Source organism: Emydura macquarii, unplaced genomic scaffold (assembly GCF_026122565.2).
Source record: "Emydura macquarii macquarii isolate MOO-44397 ecotype Brisbane River unplaced genomic scaffold, CSIRO-AGI_Emac_v2 contig_431, whole genome shotgun sequence".
Classification (NCBI taxonomy): Eukaryota; Metazoa; Chordata; order Testudines; family Chelidae; genus Emydura; species Emydura macquarii.
Window position 1 is genome coordinate 9,705,001 of NW_027130568.1, and position 16,503 is coordinate 9,721,503.

General features: G+C 39.0%; 1 long non-coding RNA gene across 2 annotated transcripts in view; it reads left to right on the forward strand.

Moving 5' to 3' along the window:
- The window catches only part of LOC137146260 (uncharacterized), a 114,237-nt gene that overhangs the window by 20,153 nt on the left and 77,581 nt on the right, over positions 1–16,503 (forward strand). For both annotated transcript variants that reach the window (XR_010917880.1, XR_010917881.1), the window contains exon 2: positions 12,563–12,745. This is a non-coding gene — a long non-coding RNA (uncharacterized lncRNA). The remainder of the gene's footprint in view (positions 1–12,562; positions 12,746–16,503) is intronic.

The window sequence follows — 16,503 nt, forward strand, 5'->3', positions numbered from 1 at the left end:
TGTGGATGTGTCACAGGGTAACTGGCCTCTTCAGGGGGAGATGGGCCAGCCCCCACCTCTGCCCTAATTAGTTAGCTGCTTCATAGCCTGAAGGGGTGGGGTTAAATTGGTCAGATGGTACTTAATGGACAGATAGGTCTCAAAAGAGCTGAAAGAGATTAATCTGGGGTATGGAATCAGATGGAGTGGGCAAACTCCTGTAGAAGGCCGTGAGCTAGAGTCTGCAGGAGACTGGGTATTCCAGAGGAACCAGCCTGGGACCCAGTGCTCTATACGGGGCAGGGGAAAAGCTCCAGGTTGACCCAGAAAAGGGCTGCGAACCAAGCTGAGAGGGTAGGCTGAAGAAGAAAACTGAGGCAGTGGAGCACTGTCAGTGCCAGACTTGAGCAGCAGGGGGTGCTATAAAGTGGTCACAGCCCATGATTGGGACTCCCAACACCAGGGAAACTGTCACGGTTGTCTTGAAACTTCTCATATCAGGGCTTCAAAGATGGCCCCTTTAGTGATGAGAGTCATGTGGAAGAGTTACCTGTAAATATTTGTGCACCATGCCACATATCATAACATGTATATGTGTAATATATTGGGGGCAGGGCGAAGATGGGAAGTACTGTGCTCTAAATGTATTGGGTGCTATAAACGTAGTGGCATATACATATAAAAATAAATAAAATAAAGGTGAGGGAGGATAAAAAACTTCCAATAAGGCCAGGCAGCATTCAAGTGGCAAAGTTGGGAATAGAATATAGATAGTCTAGGTTGCAAGCCAGTGCCCTATTCACCAGACCGTCTCTTTAAATGTACTACTGTACTTTGATGTCACTCTCCCCCTCACCTTTTTGCTTTTTCATATTTGAGTTCATATACCTGTATTACTGTAGAACCTAGGAGCACCAGTCATGGATGGGGACCCTAGTATGCTGGCACTATACAAACACAGAACAAGAACACAGTCTGCTTTATTGATATGGGGCCAAAGCAAAATGTTATAAATAGACCAACTAGGTGGAAGGGCAAAATGTGCAGTGGATTTGGGGGTTTTCTAAGGTCCATATCTTCAGATGATCCAGAGCCTGACATGTCAGCAAAAATGCTCTCCAGATTGAGGCAGACTGAGAAAAACTATTCCTTGCTTTTTAATCCCTGGTGATTTACTCCCTGAAATCCTACGGTTTATTGTGTCATTTTAATGGAAAGTCTCTGGAAATGTTTGTTTTCTAATTGCAGTTTGTAATAGCCAAAGAACGGAAGATTGGAAATTGTTTACTTGAGTTTGCAACTACAACCTTTTTAATCCAGCAACGTAATACGCTGTGAATCTAGCTGGTTTTGTGGTGGAAGTATAGAGTCTTCAGGATTAGTTTGGAGGGTCTTGATTCTCAAATCCATGTGTGGTACTCGGTGTGTTGGTTACCGATGTTTATCAGTGTAGGCTGAGTGTGTGTGTCCCTGTGTAGATGCTGTCCCAGCTCTGCGCAGGAAACTGAGATGGCTCTCACGATTGAATGAGTCGACACGACCACAGATTAGCTGAGTAACGAAGGCGCCCAAGATGGGTTTATTGCGTGCGGCACAATGAGAAATGACTTACAGAGTATCTCTGGGTCAGTTTCATATTGGCGGCGTTACAACGGCGGGACTTTCCGTTATCCCCTAGACCGGACACCGGTATTCCCTCTGACATCCTCTTTTATACACTGTTACATACACTTTTGGTCTGCCCCCTTTCACGTAGGTAGTTGCCACCCTCCTGACGTAGTCTAATACCACCTTCTTCCGTTGATTGGCTGATTTGGGCACCGCCACTCCATGTATCATTTCTACCCATCAAAGTGTCATTTCAGAGGTTAGTATCTTGGTACCTCTTATACCCACTACACATTTTAGTAATATTTTGGCAGTCTTACAACCTTGCAGAATTAGCACTTTCCTATACCAGTCTCAGTTAACTTGAGTGACCCCTTATACTTCTGTTCACTCGGCTTTTTCCATTTAGGCCTTAGCCTGTTTTACAGGCCTTAAGCTCTCACTTCTTACTACACCTTGATACTGAATGGGGGAGAGCAAATGGCTTTCAGGATCTAGGACCAGCATTCGGTTTTGTGAGGTAAGGTGTGTGGTGCCCATTATACAATACTTCCTTTCCCATCTGTGATGAGACTTCTTTCCTCTACGGCCCAGCTAACTGCTGTTTATTATATGGGTCCTATGTTACACAGGTAATAATCTAAGGCCACTACCATTGGCATAGGTGCCATTGCCATGGTCTAACTGTTTCAAAGAATGATCTGTTTGAGAATGTCTTAAGGAGAATCACTCTCTTCCTCTAAGTAAGAAGCAGCGAGACTTAGTGGTAAAATCATAGGGCTAGAAATTGGGAGATTTGTGGTTCTATGCCTGCCATTGATTTGCTATGTGATGTCCTGCAAGTCAGAGCCTCCCAGTCTTGGTTTCTCCATCAGATAAATGGTAATCTTAACACGTGGTTAATGGTTGTAAAGCAGCTTGGGATCCTTTTTACCCAGTGTCTTGGAAGGCTAAAAATGACGGTTGTAAGCAGCAGGGAAAGAGCAGTCAGGAGCAGCGGCTCTTGTTTGAAACAGGATCCCCTTGGGCTCCTTCCTGTGCAGCAACATGGATAGCTGCTAGAAGGACTAGCTCTTATCCAGAACACATTCCATATGTTTCCACCAGCACCCCCTGTAAGACCTTCTCCAACCTCCCTAAATTCTTCCATATTCGCTGGGGACAACAGGGACTGGGCAGCAATTCTTGTTGGAAAACAAAACCGCTTCAGTGACCTCTCACCTCCACCCATAACATCACTTCACCAAAATTCTTCTTAGTTCAGCATCACTTCTCCTCCCAATGTTGCCTTTTGACTTTCGATTTAATAATTCTCCAAGGCTGGACCCAGCTTTCATGCAAATTTTCTTCACCCTTCATTTCTGTCCTATGGCTTTTGCCCCTTCTGTCAGGATGTAGCTCTCCAAAACTTTTTATCCCGCCCCCACGCTCCAACCTCTGTCCTTCTTTTTTCTTGCTTCTTCTGGAATTCCTGTTCCATTCTTTAAGAAACGTACGCTGTGTTCGATAGCCTATTTATTACATACACCTTCTACCTCTTTGCTGGCTCTTTCCCTCTTAGAATCTGTAATGTCTGCTTAATATTTTGGCTCCTCCTTATCTGACTTCACCTCCCCCAGTGGTCATAGAAACACGCTACGGGTCTTTCTCTCCTGAATAGGAGTTCCCAGCTTCTCCTCCTCCTCCCCTTCACTCCTTTGCCTCTGACTGCCATCTCATTGTCTATTGTTTGCGGCTCTCAGAGGCCCCTGTATATATTCTTCTGACTCTCTCCTCCTCTTTCCACAATCTACTACCTTATAGCAGGCTACATTAACGTCTTGTATGAGTCCACGGCTACTTGAACGTCACAGTAACATCTTTGTTTGATTGACTCCCCCTATTACACTGTCTTAGGCACTGTGTAACTGAACTTTACTAAGCAATGCTCTCTTTTTGCATGTGTTATGTACTGTCTCTGATTACCAGTTCTCTCTCCTATACCCTTACACTTAAAGCCAAAGTCTCTTCTGATTCTTTAGGGGTCTAAAACGTCTATTAATGGGAGGGAGGATGTCTAAATATTTTCAGTCCTGGTCCACTGTCCTTTCCAATAGGCCATTCTGTTTCCAAAATGCTACAGTGTGTTGTTATGAATATATTACCCCCACTTACTTCTAGAGCAGTGGTTCTCAACCTGCAGCCCACAGGCCGCTTGCAACCCAATCAGCACACAGCTGTGGTCCATGTGACATCTTCAGGGCCATATGGGTTGTGTATCTATTGTGTGGATGCGGCCCGCATAGAGAGTTGCATATGTGGCCCACAATGGTAAATAGATTGAGAACCTCTGGTGTAGAGGCTATGAAAGACAGGCTGGGGATGTATGTCTTAAGCTTCCAACTATCTGCATAATCCCATTATTTTATCTCTTCCAGTCTATCAGAGCATTTTCATTTCCTTCTATTTCTTTCTACAGACCACAGATGTGCTACCACAGACCTCTCCACAGCCCCATTTATGTCAATGGGGGGCTCCTCAATGGTACAAATGCCCACGGTAATCCATTAATTTGCAGATTCTAGGCCTTAGGTCCTTGGGAGAAGGAATACTTTGTAATAAAGTGTCATTCATATTTATGGAGCTATAGCCATAACAACAGACATTTTGTACTATCTCTTCTTTGAACCGAGCTCCTCATTGATTTCTGTGGGGACTTTTCCTTTAAACACTGATTACCTGATATGATTGTAGGTCTATATCTAAGGTACATAGAGTAAAAAATATTTAGGTTCAAAATTAATTTTTTAGTTTAAACTTCAAATCAACAAAATGGGCTTGGCTCTTATCATCCTAATATATTTCTGTGGGTTAACCTGCTTTTAGGGGGAGAAAATGGAGGATGAAATATTCCAGATGACATAAAAGATTGTTTTGTGTTTATCCATCCAATTATCCTGGGTGGGGTCCTCTATCTGTGTCTATGTACTGAACAGTTCTAAAACAAATTACCATGTGATATTGTTTCAAACATGATAATTTTGTATCACTGAAGCAAAGCACACTGTAAATTGCAAAATAAAGAATAAAACTATAATTACTGCTTTCATTTATTCATACCATATTAATGTAACATAATTATCTAGCGGGCAGACAGAATCTTATGAATATTCAACAAAAAGCTACAGAATGGTTATTCTAATGAACACATAAAAACTAACAGTTTAAAGCAGTAAATCATTTTTTTTAAAGTAATAAATGCTTTGAACTTTGTAATTGAAATAATGTACTTGGGGACCACGGACACGGGTACATAAAAGGATACAAATGACTGAGACTATTTCAGAATAGACAGAAGTGTCAAGTGGAGTGCCACAGAGATCAGCATTTAAGTACAAAGATTGCACAATGTGCCAACATTTCTCAATGGTTTTTGTCATGTGAATTCCTATTTATAAAGGACTCTGAAGGAATGGAGGCCCCAAATGAGGTCTTAGGCTTGAATCGTAGTCCGAAAGAACAAAACAGAAAGGCGGGGGAGGAGAGTTCTCTAATCATCCACTAGGTTATCAAGAACAGGCTATTGAAGTGCACAACAAAACCATCAACCTATATGTCTAGTAAATAACTAAAAGAGATGGTTTCAAACATTTTCTTCCACTATGACTACAGCATTGTGCCACATAAATGTTTATATAGTTGATTTAAAGAGGGTCACACAATTGTTCTAGTTTGTGTTTTCAAGCTTGCATTTTCATGTTCTACTCAGATCATGTTATGTCTGTGTGTGGAAAGGCTATAAACTCCTCAGAGAAGGGAAACAGACCTTGCCTAACCATACGTATGATACTTATTCTCCTCCTGGAAATGAACAATTTAGCCTACCCTCACCATCCCAGAAAACAAAGTTCTCTTATTTGTAATCTTCCTAGGATAATTGAGAATCCTAATCTGAATTAATATTTGTGCTTATATTGTTGTATAAAGGAACATTTTGCTATTCACTGCCATTTTCATGGCACCGAATAACAGCTATGATTTTGCAGATGAAATTAGAGACAGTCCTTACCCCAAAGAGCTTTTATTTTAAAGAGCTAAGATCTAGAAGGAGGAAGAGAAGCCACAACAATGAGAGTTAGTGTTTTTAAATTAGGAAGAGATCATGCTAATGACAGTCTCTCTAACACAGACACAATTTCACCTCTTCCCACCCTGCAGCTATTTTATTTTTTTCTGTAGTTCCCATCACTATGCTGTCTAACACCTATAAATGTGGAAGAAAGTTCTAGGGTTTATAGGCCTTGCAGTGGAAGGATGTCCAAAGGAGGAAATGGTGGAGGTTTGTTAGACCAAATGGGGTCTGTCATATTCCCTCAACCTGTATGAAGAAATCTTGCTTTACTGTGCAGTGCAGCCAACAAATCACTTATACAATCCTTGGGCCATGGAATGAAATCTACACATGAGAACAAAATATCTTAGGTCCCTACAATGAGCTCCCTCTGGGACAAACTGCCATTGAGTTCATTGTGGCTACATGCAGGCACAGGATTGAAGTTTGAAAGATGTGGGGGAAGGGAGATGTATTAAGGTATCATGTCTTTGATTTACCCTCAATAAATATCTTGTAATTTTTTTGTCTATTACATAGAACTGAAGAGATTTCTTTAGATGGGGATAGCCATCAATCAGTACAATATGTTAACTGTTTACCTATAATTTAATATGCAATTAATATTTACGCTAGACACTCAGCAGCTTTAAGGTGAAAAGACATAGTAGCAAAAATTAATCTTAAAAATGCACCTTTACCATATGCACATAGGAGGTGAAGCAATACGATATCAGTCCCAGTATCAGAATAGAAATTACCTTTATCTCCTGTAAAACAACTGTTAGTGTAAACTAAAGGCATTTTCTGTTCGAGAGCTGCCATGTACTAGAAAGGTCAGGAAGCTCATTTTCCTCTAGTCTCAGCCAATAAAACAGATACAAGTGTGGCATACCTAAATAAACATTCACAATATTTTTTGCATAAATGTAGAGCGACACAAGAATTGAGATGTAATTATTTAGCCTTTATGAGGGAAGGAGATGGTTTATTTAACATGTCAAGGACTGCATCCCCTGAGAGAGAGAGAGAGAGAGAGAGAGAAGCCACTTGCTGAAATGACTAAACTTTAATGCAGCAGCCATGAAGACACTTAGTAAAACAGGTAATTCTTACAGCCATTGTTTGCACAATTGATGCTGAATTTAAACCCATTCCAGAGAGGTCCTTTTGGGAGTATTTAGGCAACAATTACAGCAAATGAAGATTCAAAATTAGCAAAAAGCATTTAATTTAATTTAGTCAGAGAAATTAACTAGGCACTACGATAGTATAGTATGTCAGGGATAAGAAGATAACTGAACCCGAAAATCTAATTTTACCAGCTTTGGGGTGTCAACCTTTATCAATAAAATACTAGTGAGTAAAAAAAAGAGTAATGTCTCTTCTCCGATACTATCTGTCTCAAATTCTCATTGCATGGTTATGTCAAATAGTTTGTGCATGTACTATAAAACCACAGACAACTTGTTTAGTAATTTTAAAACAGTTTTTCTATTTTGATATAAGATAGTGGTTTTAATACAAAGCCAGGTGAAGTTAATGGAAAAAACTCCAATTGACTTCAATAGATTTTGGATCAGTACTTTAGTGAAAGAAGCTATTACATGTCATTCTGCATAGATCATAATAGACTTTTAATCTATTACCAGTAGCACCAGTTAGAATAATTTTCATATCAGTATTCTGAATCTGACCATTTAATCGTTGATCAGAATTCCTTGGAGTCAGATTAGGGAGGAAATGGCAGAATCCCAAATCAGATTTGGAGTTCATGAAGGATGGGGGGGGGGGGGGGGGGGGAGGAAGATATTGAGCAAAGAGCTGACATCTTCGACAAATCTGTAACTGAAACAGAGAAAGCAAGGGATCTTGCATGTCATTTAATGTCTTTAAGCTGCATGAACCACTTGTTTGTTTTTTTTTTTTAAAAAAAACCCTGTATTCTGTTAGAGTAATGAGTGTACAGGCCCTTGGACCCACCTACAGGATCTCTGTCTAATCTGTGTTTATACAAGACTCCTCCCTGTGGTATCCCAGTTCTGACTGACCAATCCTCAGGCCAGGGAAGAAATACTGTGCAGTCCTGTTGTGCTTCACAACCTCTCTGCAATTGGGCTCCACAGAGCTTTTGAAGGATGAGCCCCCTGATTGGGTGCCTGTGTATTTTTGCTCTTCTCTCTAATCTCAGAAAGGGAGAGGCCAGAGTGCAGTTGTGTAGGGCTTTGAAGGTGACAGTAAAATGCTTTAACTTGATGCTGTAGGGAGAACTGTGTGTGTTGGGGCTCCACGTTAAGTGATGAATTAAGACTAAGTGGGGCCCCACAGATGCCCAACAAACCAAAGAACTACTTGCAAAAAAGCTGAAACTTGATCTGACTCCAGTTATGGGACATGAGCTGAGGTTCCAAAGTTTATTACCCCTGTCCCAAGACATTGGTCGGTATCCCCTGATTTCAGTGGTAAATGTATTTTATTTTCTTTCTTTCAATTAAATCAAATTTATTTTCTTTTTTTTTTTCAATTAAATCAAATACAAAAAAAACCAAAATAGAATAGCCACAAATTAACCTGTCAGAAACTAGTGTTTCTGAGCCAGTAACTCTGCTCCTACGGGGCTCTTCTTGCTGTCCTACTTAGAACTGTCTGGATGATGATCATTTCATTTTGTGGCAACTTTTGAGGCTTCAACATTTGTTTCCATTCCCCACTGAAGAAGAAGAAGAGAACCTTTCAAACATTTTTTTTGAAAAATGGGATTGTTAAAATTTCAGATCAAAATGCAGAGGTTTTTGGAGTGACCAGAGAGCCCTGGACCAAAAAAGTGCTACCCGAGAAAAATTTAGTCAAAACTGATATTTCTCTGCACAACATCTTGGCTTCGAGAAAATAGCATATTTCAGCACAAATAATGTAGCTGAGAATGTTCTCACTAGCTCCAATCAGAATGACTTCTTCTGTAGAGACTTACCCAACCTCTGAAGTAGATCTTCCACTTGCAACCTGTTTCTTGCTCCTGGTGGTTTTTCATTGTTAGTGACTGGAATGATATATGATACTGCTGTTGGTTGTAACCTTCATGTTCTAAAGAAGTCAATGCTAGTTCAAATTTCTTCTGTTCCTCCTGTAGGATTAGTCTTCCTTGGTGATGCAGATGATATAGCAATAACCATGTCCAAGTTCACTTTATTTAAAATTTAACATATTTTCCCATTTGTAGTTGATTTTGCTCTCTCAGGCTTAATAGTTCTTTTATAAAGGTTTCTGAAAAGTAGCTCTCTGAAATATTTCAGAGTTAATTGTCTTTGGCTCAAAAAGCTCCTTAGATGTTTGTCACTAAAGTTTTGTGCTGCTCATGTCTCTTAGGGGTATGTCTTTTCTCTAGACTTTTGATTGCCAGTTAACTCAAAGTAGCTAAGAGGCCAGTGTAGATCCTCTCCACATGCTTGATCCAGACTAGATCAGGTATGTCTGCACTTTGAGTTGGGGTTGTGATTCCCAGCTTGAAGAGAGAGATTTGTGCTAGCTCTCATTAAGGTAGTGTACTAAAAATTAAGTGTAGCCATGGTAGTGCAAATGGGGAAGGAGTTAGCTAATCTGAGTGTGTGTCTAGGGTCTTTGGAACAGCTAGCCCCTCCTTCTGCCTGCACTGTTGTGATTACCTCCCATTTTTTGTGCTCTAGCTCAGTCAGAGCTAATACGAACATGTTTCCTTGAGCTGGAAGTCACACCCCCATCTAGAAGTATAGACATACTCACGGCCAAAGAACTAACATTTGTAGACTTTATTGACCAGATATGTGGGGGAATGTCTGTCCTGGCCTTTACAAACATGTTAGCTACTTCAAGGTAACTGGCAACTGAAAGTGTAGTGAAGACAAACCTAAGTGGACAGTCTAATAAAGTATTGTAAGGCTTCTTGTGATATGGTAACAATGCTTGTTTTCATATCAGTGCAAAAATATTTCAAGGATTTTTTAAATGCACACATTACATGTTTTAACTTATTATGTGTAATAATCTCAGTTTTTTTTTCATTTTAACATTGAGTGGTTGTTAATTTATATGGTTGCTGTGATTCCTTTTACAAGTTTGTTCCAATATCTTTTTTTTTTTTTTTTTGGGGGGGGAATTTAACTTATTTTCAGAGTCACAAATCAATCTGTTTTACAAACTTTTAAACTTAAGTGACCCAACAAATGTCTGTTTCTGTATTGTTGTTGTCATCCTCATCAGAACCTTATCCTCCAATTGTACTTTCATGGATGTATTTTGGTTTGTATGTTTCTACAATTTGAGCTGAGAAATAACAAGTGGTTGCTTTTATTGTAAGCATGCCGTGTCTCCAGGTGTTAGCTGCGTGTGTGTCTTTTCCAGTGTGTATGCTGTCCCAGCTTTGCGTAGATAGCTGATACAGCAGGCCACGATTGGATTACCCAATAAGACCAGAGATCTTTGCAGAAAATTTGGAGGCAATAATTTTGGTCTTCCATTGGTTTACTCTTGTATTGTGTGATTTTATTTGGATATGAATTCTTAATTTGATGCATCTCAGTTCATTCACTGTTAATATTTTCACTTGGCAACTACAATTTTCACTAACTATGCGTGCATCCACTGTGCAGAGCTACATACATTTCACACTAACATTGCTTTGATGTGGATATCAAGTCATGCTGCAAACAATATAGTCTTTAATTAGTTCTACCGTTAATTGTTCCAAATCACATGACCTACCTTTGTGACATAGGGCTGTAATATAATGCCCAATTGTTTTACCTGGCACCTAGTTCTGTATAAAGAAAACAGTGCATTTCCCAAGTGCAGTTTTGGTGGTTTGCACTACTGAAATGTCTGCATAATTTTGTGTAGTAGTTTATGATCCTTTTCGTGTCCCCACCATATTGTAGATATCCAATGGCCCTAAGCATGCCACATGTAGCAGAGTAGAGGATTTTGCCCTCTGTAGAATCTCAGTAAGGTTCCTTTCCAGAGGGAGGGATTGAAAAGGCTTCATTTGCTCCATTTTTAATAACTTTATTATTTGTTTTAAGAGATCTCTGGCATCATGAAATAAGGATCTGACCAGGAGTGCTGGCAAAGAAAAGGAAGCTATCCTGGCCCTAGTCACAAGACCTGATTAGGATTCCAGTGACAAATACTCATCTTGTAATGAGTTGGCAGCCACTGAATTGGTGGCTGAAATTATACCAAAGATCCTTTTGTGCTCTCTCCTTATTCCTGAACCTCAAGGACACACCATCCTCTTATTCTCTCCCCCTCTGAGACATCTTAAAACCCTCCTTTGTCCCCCTACATAGGCTCACTTGTAGTGATATTTCTATGATGACTGAGGCAAGTTTGAATAAATTAGGCCAGAAATGAGACACCACATCTATGGTACAAGTGAAGGTGACAATCTTTATTTAACATTTAATAACTCTCAGTTCAGGCTGACAGGTATATAATGGCCAGAGCAAAAGACAGTTGGCTCTAAAATGTCCCAATGGCAGCCATAAGGGAGCAGATAGAGTGCATGCAGGAGAATCTGCCTCTATTGTTGGAGGAAAGAGGAATGTTATGGGAACAAAGCAATCAAGGTTGTCCATCCCCTGATGGTCCATCCAAAGGCTTCCAGATAGAAGGATGAGTATGTGGAGTAACTTAATTATTTAATTGACAGGAAATCCATAAATTGTATAAATTAATATTCCATTTATGCTGCAGTAATCTAGCCTGGCTCTCTTCTCAGCCTCTGTCTTTGCAACTGGTTCTTGTCTCTGTGTATATGAGAGTCAACAGGTAGCGTGGGACTGCTTCATGTCCAGATGAATGTGTGGTAATGTTAAACTTCCAACAGAAATATAATTCTCTGAAGGTGGTAGGACAACACAGAATATTTTACAATATACATTGACTTTTTCATTACCAGAGGAACAGTTCCACTGATGAAAAACAAAACACTGCAAAACATTTAAACTACATTTCCCTTTCCCTGCCTCCAGCAGCGTCTCAAATTATTAAGAGCTGGATTGTCAAATGTGCTGACCCCTTCCTCCAGAATGGAATGAGAGCTGATCAAAACTTTTCAGTGGACCAGTTTTCTGGCAGGAAACTATTTAGTCAAAATCAAAACATTTCATGGAAACATGTCTATTTCATCAAAATTTTCAATGAGGGAAAAGTCTAAATAAATAATTTTAACGTTTTGATTAATTTAGTTTCAACTATTATGATAAAATATTATCATATTTACTTATAGTAGGTTTAATATTTTATGTTCTGTTTCAACAGTATTTAAATGAAATTTGTAAATCTGTTTTGTGGGGGAAAAAAATCTCAAAATTCTGACTTTTCAGTTTGATTCAGTATGAAAACAAATTTCAGAATGTCAGAATTTCATTTTGGAATGGAAAGTCTGTTTTCCATCCAGCTCTAGAATTAATCTACTACTTGTTTATACCAGTAGCAGGTTATGTTTCTTTCCCTGGCATGCCAGCCCAATTCTGTTGGCCTGTACAATTGGGGTGTGCAAGTGAAATCAAGGTTCTGCCCATTCCTTGCCCATCTTGCATAGGAGAGAGAGCAGTTACCACATGAAGCATACTCCTTTCTTGTCTCTCCTCCATGCACACTTTCTATGACACAGAGAAGTAAAGGAATGTGTTATATCACTGTACTCCCCAAGTAGGATGCGTAGGACAAGCTACAACCTTGCCCTAAAGGAAAAAATCTGAGGATTTTTTTTTAGTAGCAGACGCTAATGGGCGGGGAGGGGGAAATGAGGGGAATCATCTGAGGGGAAAAATAAAATTCTATATTTTAATATTAATTTTTAAATCCATGAATTCTCATTGTCTTGATGAATATTTTCGCTTTAAACAGATGGTCTTCACAAATGGATAGTTCCTTTGACTGTGTGCTGGGGTAAAGAAAATCATCCCTCTTCTACTAGGTTGCACTTCTTTATTGAAACTGCCACAGGACTACTCACTGGAGGCTTACTTGCATGTGGAATAGCTGCAGAATTTGCCTCTTTTGGTCTGGAGGATGCCTACAAATGATCAGGTATATCCCTTTTTTGTTTGTTTGTTTGCCCGCTCCCTCGACCTTTAGTTCAGTGTCTGACACATGCAAAAGTGCATTATTATCTTGCTGTTGATTTCAATGGAAATAAAACCAGGTCTTAATACTGGTTAAGGTAGAATGTATGTGCGTAAAGAATGTGCTATATGTGGCTTTTGTACTGAAGTATATGTACTACGTTTCTAGCAACAGCCAAGTGGGTGTCACGCCATAATACCACAAATAAAATGTGTAAATGATCCCATTTAATAATGTATTAAAGACTAAGAGAAAATTAATCTTAGTTGTGCCTCCCATGTTTGCCTTTGTACATGAGTACTTCTACATGGAGATAATCTTGCTATGGGATTAGAACTGTTTTTATTTTGCTTATATTCTGCTGACAGAATTGAGGAATGCCTGGAGGATAACTTTTTAAAAAATATATAAACATTGCTTTTTAAAGAAGACTTCACTTTCACTCATTAATATTCCATTTACCAGACTGTTTTCTATGCCTGTGATTTTGTCAGAAAGCCATCACAAAAATGACTGGGTAGCTGTTTTGCCTTAACAAAGCATAAGGTCTGATTGGTTTAGGCAGATAGACATTTGCCAGTTAGGTAATCTCAGCAAGAGTCCAACAATCAACTGTGTTATCAAATAGTGTAGACCAGCATTTCTCAATTAAATTTCCCCACGCAACCCTTTAGGCTCTGCGGGGAAATTACACTCATACTCAATACCCTCCGTTGAAAAATCCGGGACATCTTCCCTTTTTCGGCGGCATGGAGAACAGCTGCTCTCGGCGGCGCAATGTCACTTTTCCGCGGAAACCTAACAGGGTTCCCGCGGAACCCCAGGGTTCCCCGTAACACCAATTGAGAAACTCTGGTGTAGACAATAGATCTTAATAATAAGAAAAGGAGGTGTGACTTGCATGAGGTATTTGACACTATAACATGATGCATTTTCATTGTAGTTGCTTTACATGATGAACAATAGTTTGCTGAACATGTTCTAACTTTAATGGAGATCAAGCTTTAAAAGTTTATCAATAGAAGGATTACATGGGAGCATGCAAATTCGGATCACTAGATGAATGGAATGGATTGATGCATGAAAAATAAAGAACTTTCCCCCCCAAGAAATCAAGTAACAGACCCATTGACAATACCAGATCCAAGCCCCAAACTATTACACACACCATTATTCACAGGTTATCCCATACAGGCCTAACTCAGCTTTTGTACCAAGGCCACAATTCTGTACTGTCTTCTAGGCAGGCAGACCCCTGTTCCCAGATGGATAGTAGCAGGATTGGAACCTAAGCCTGTGGTAAGAAATGGTGATGTGTACAGCTAAGTACACGGGTAGTCCATGTTCTATTGCACATAAAATAAATAAAACAAACAAACTTCATCTAAAATTTAATACCAGAAATAAAAAGTGGAACTAACTATTTTGTGACCACTCCACTTGTATGCTGTATCCTGGTGTTTGAGCCTTCATCTATTGTCTTTTAATTCTTGCCCTGATGAGTTTACACTCTCTTCCTATATATTTGGAAAGTGCCTAGTACATTTTTAGCACTTAAAAATGTTAAGGGCATCCGGAGTCTAGGATGGACACTCTCTTCTTTTCTGTTATATTATCTATAATGTAAATACATAGCTGACTTGTTAATTGTATCAATGTTTCCATTATGAATGTTTTAACTAAGTAGAATTAGGTTTTTGCATGCTTTATAGAGGCTATTTATGAATTTTCTCAAACACAAAATTTTCTCAAACACAATTGCTGTCAATAAATTCTCTCTGCCCTCACCTGTCACCCAGGATCACTAACATTTATGTCCAATCCATCTTCCACAACCGAAGAGGATCCCTTATTATCAGAACCAGTAAAATTCTGCTATGCAAGTTGGGAAGGGAAGAAATATGTAAGATGAGGGTGTAACGCAGAGATGTGCACTCCATTTCATGTGAGCTCCACGTGAACTAAAATCTTCTATTATTGATCTACTGAGGCTGCTTTCATCACTGAGCTTGCGTAGTGTCCATGGAACAACATCTAATTCCCTTTTTTGCAGCTCACCTATTCAAGCTGGGCTGCACAACAGAGGATGTTCCCCCTTAAAAAAAGTCTACCTTTTCCAAAAACCATACTGTTCCCCCATCCTCTTCCCCTCTCCCCCAGCATAAATATGCTACTTTCCTAAGAAAACATTATCTTGGATTGTTTTTAACGGGGAGGTGAATAGATCTGTGTTCTGATAGCCAAAAAAGGCCATGATTGTAAAGTTGCATGTGTCTGTAATTTTTAATAAGAAATGAACACTATGTGGCTTGTCATATAAATTATGGAAACTATATTTACTGTTCTAGAATGCTGGATAAATCAGTTGAAATATACTAGATCTGCCAGTAGAGAGAGAGAATGGATATATTAGGGTGGGAAATGAGTGTATGTATTAAAACAAGGCAACTCTTAACTCATGTGGTTGTTGCCCATTCAGTAGGAAATCACTTTAGGTTTTAATGACCTTGCATCATTGTAAGGGTTATGTTTTTCCATGGAGTAATGGTTTTCAATCCATTTTGCCAGGATATTAGACGCAAGCAGGTTGCTTACAACATAAGGCATGTAAGACTTATTGCTTTGCCTATTTTTTTTCTCTTTGTTATACATATGTTTATAATTCCCTTTGCTTGGAGAATTCTACTGTCTGTTAGGGTGACTTCTGCTTTTTTGTGTCTCCATCCCACACTAATAAATGATACAGAACAGGAACTTTTTCTGTATTCTAGGCTTCAGTGGCAGAAGCTGTCCAAACAACAGAATGAATAGATTGAGCTGAGGTAATTCTCATACACATTTCCTACAAATACCAGCTGTTCCTGTGCTCTGATCATTGGTGAAGTTGTCATCTTCTAAGCTTCAATGCACAAGTCTTATATTGACCAAAATAGATCCCCAGACACCCATCTGAAAACCACTTTTGGTATAAGCCATGAACAACATACTCCCTCCCACAGAATGGATTTGGAAGATGCACTTTAGGTAGTTACTGTATGGCCAACAACTTGTCTTAGACTACACACCAGAGAAAATCTGTAGGGTGCATAGGCCCAAAATACAGTCCTCAATTTTTTTTTTCAGAGTTTACTGTATCTTTGATTAAGCAAGCTTTCATGGTCACTAGATGGCAGTATATCCTCCAAGATACCAAAAAACCCATCACAGTATGCATTCTAAATTGAGAATTAATATGATTTGAATCACTTCAGTCAGTATAAATCACTTATTGTTGATGAAACAAAGAAATTAACATCAGAGTTGTGGTGCATTGTTTTCTTTGAAGTGACAGTTCTGTGAATTCGGAAGAATTCCTTTTTCCTCACTAGTATATTTAAGCTTAAACTATTAGTTGATTATTATATTTGATTGGGGTTTTTAAAGGTAAAAATTCCAGCTAATTTTTGCATATTTACTGATCCACATGAAATTAACAATATCTAGAAGTAGTAAACAGTATATTGGTTGTGTTGCTCTACCAAAATCCTTCTCTTTCTTGTAATAAATTCCTAAAAGAAAAAATATAATTACCATATTTCCCAATATTTGTTATTTTCTGGAATGGTCATTAGAATACAATATTTCATTTTAAAATTTTTGGTGGTAGTTTTCTCTTTTGTATTTCTTAGCTTCATACTTGTCTTCAGATTGTACTAGCAATATTACTTGTATATCTAATAACA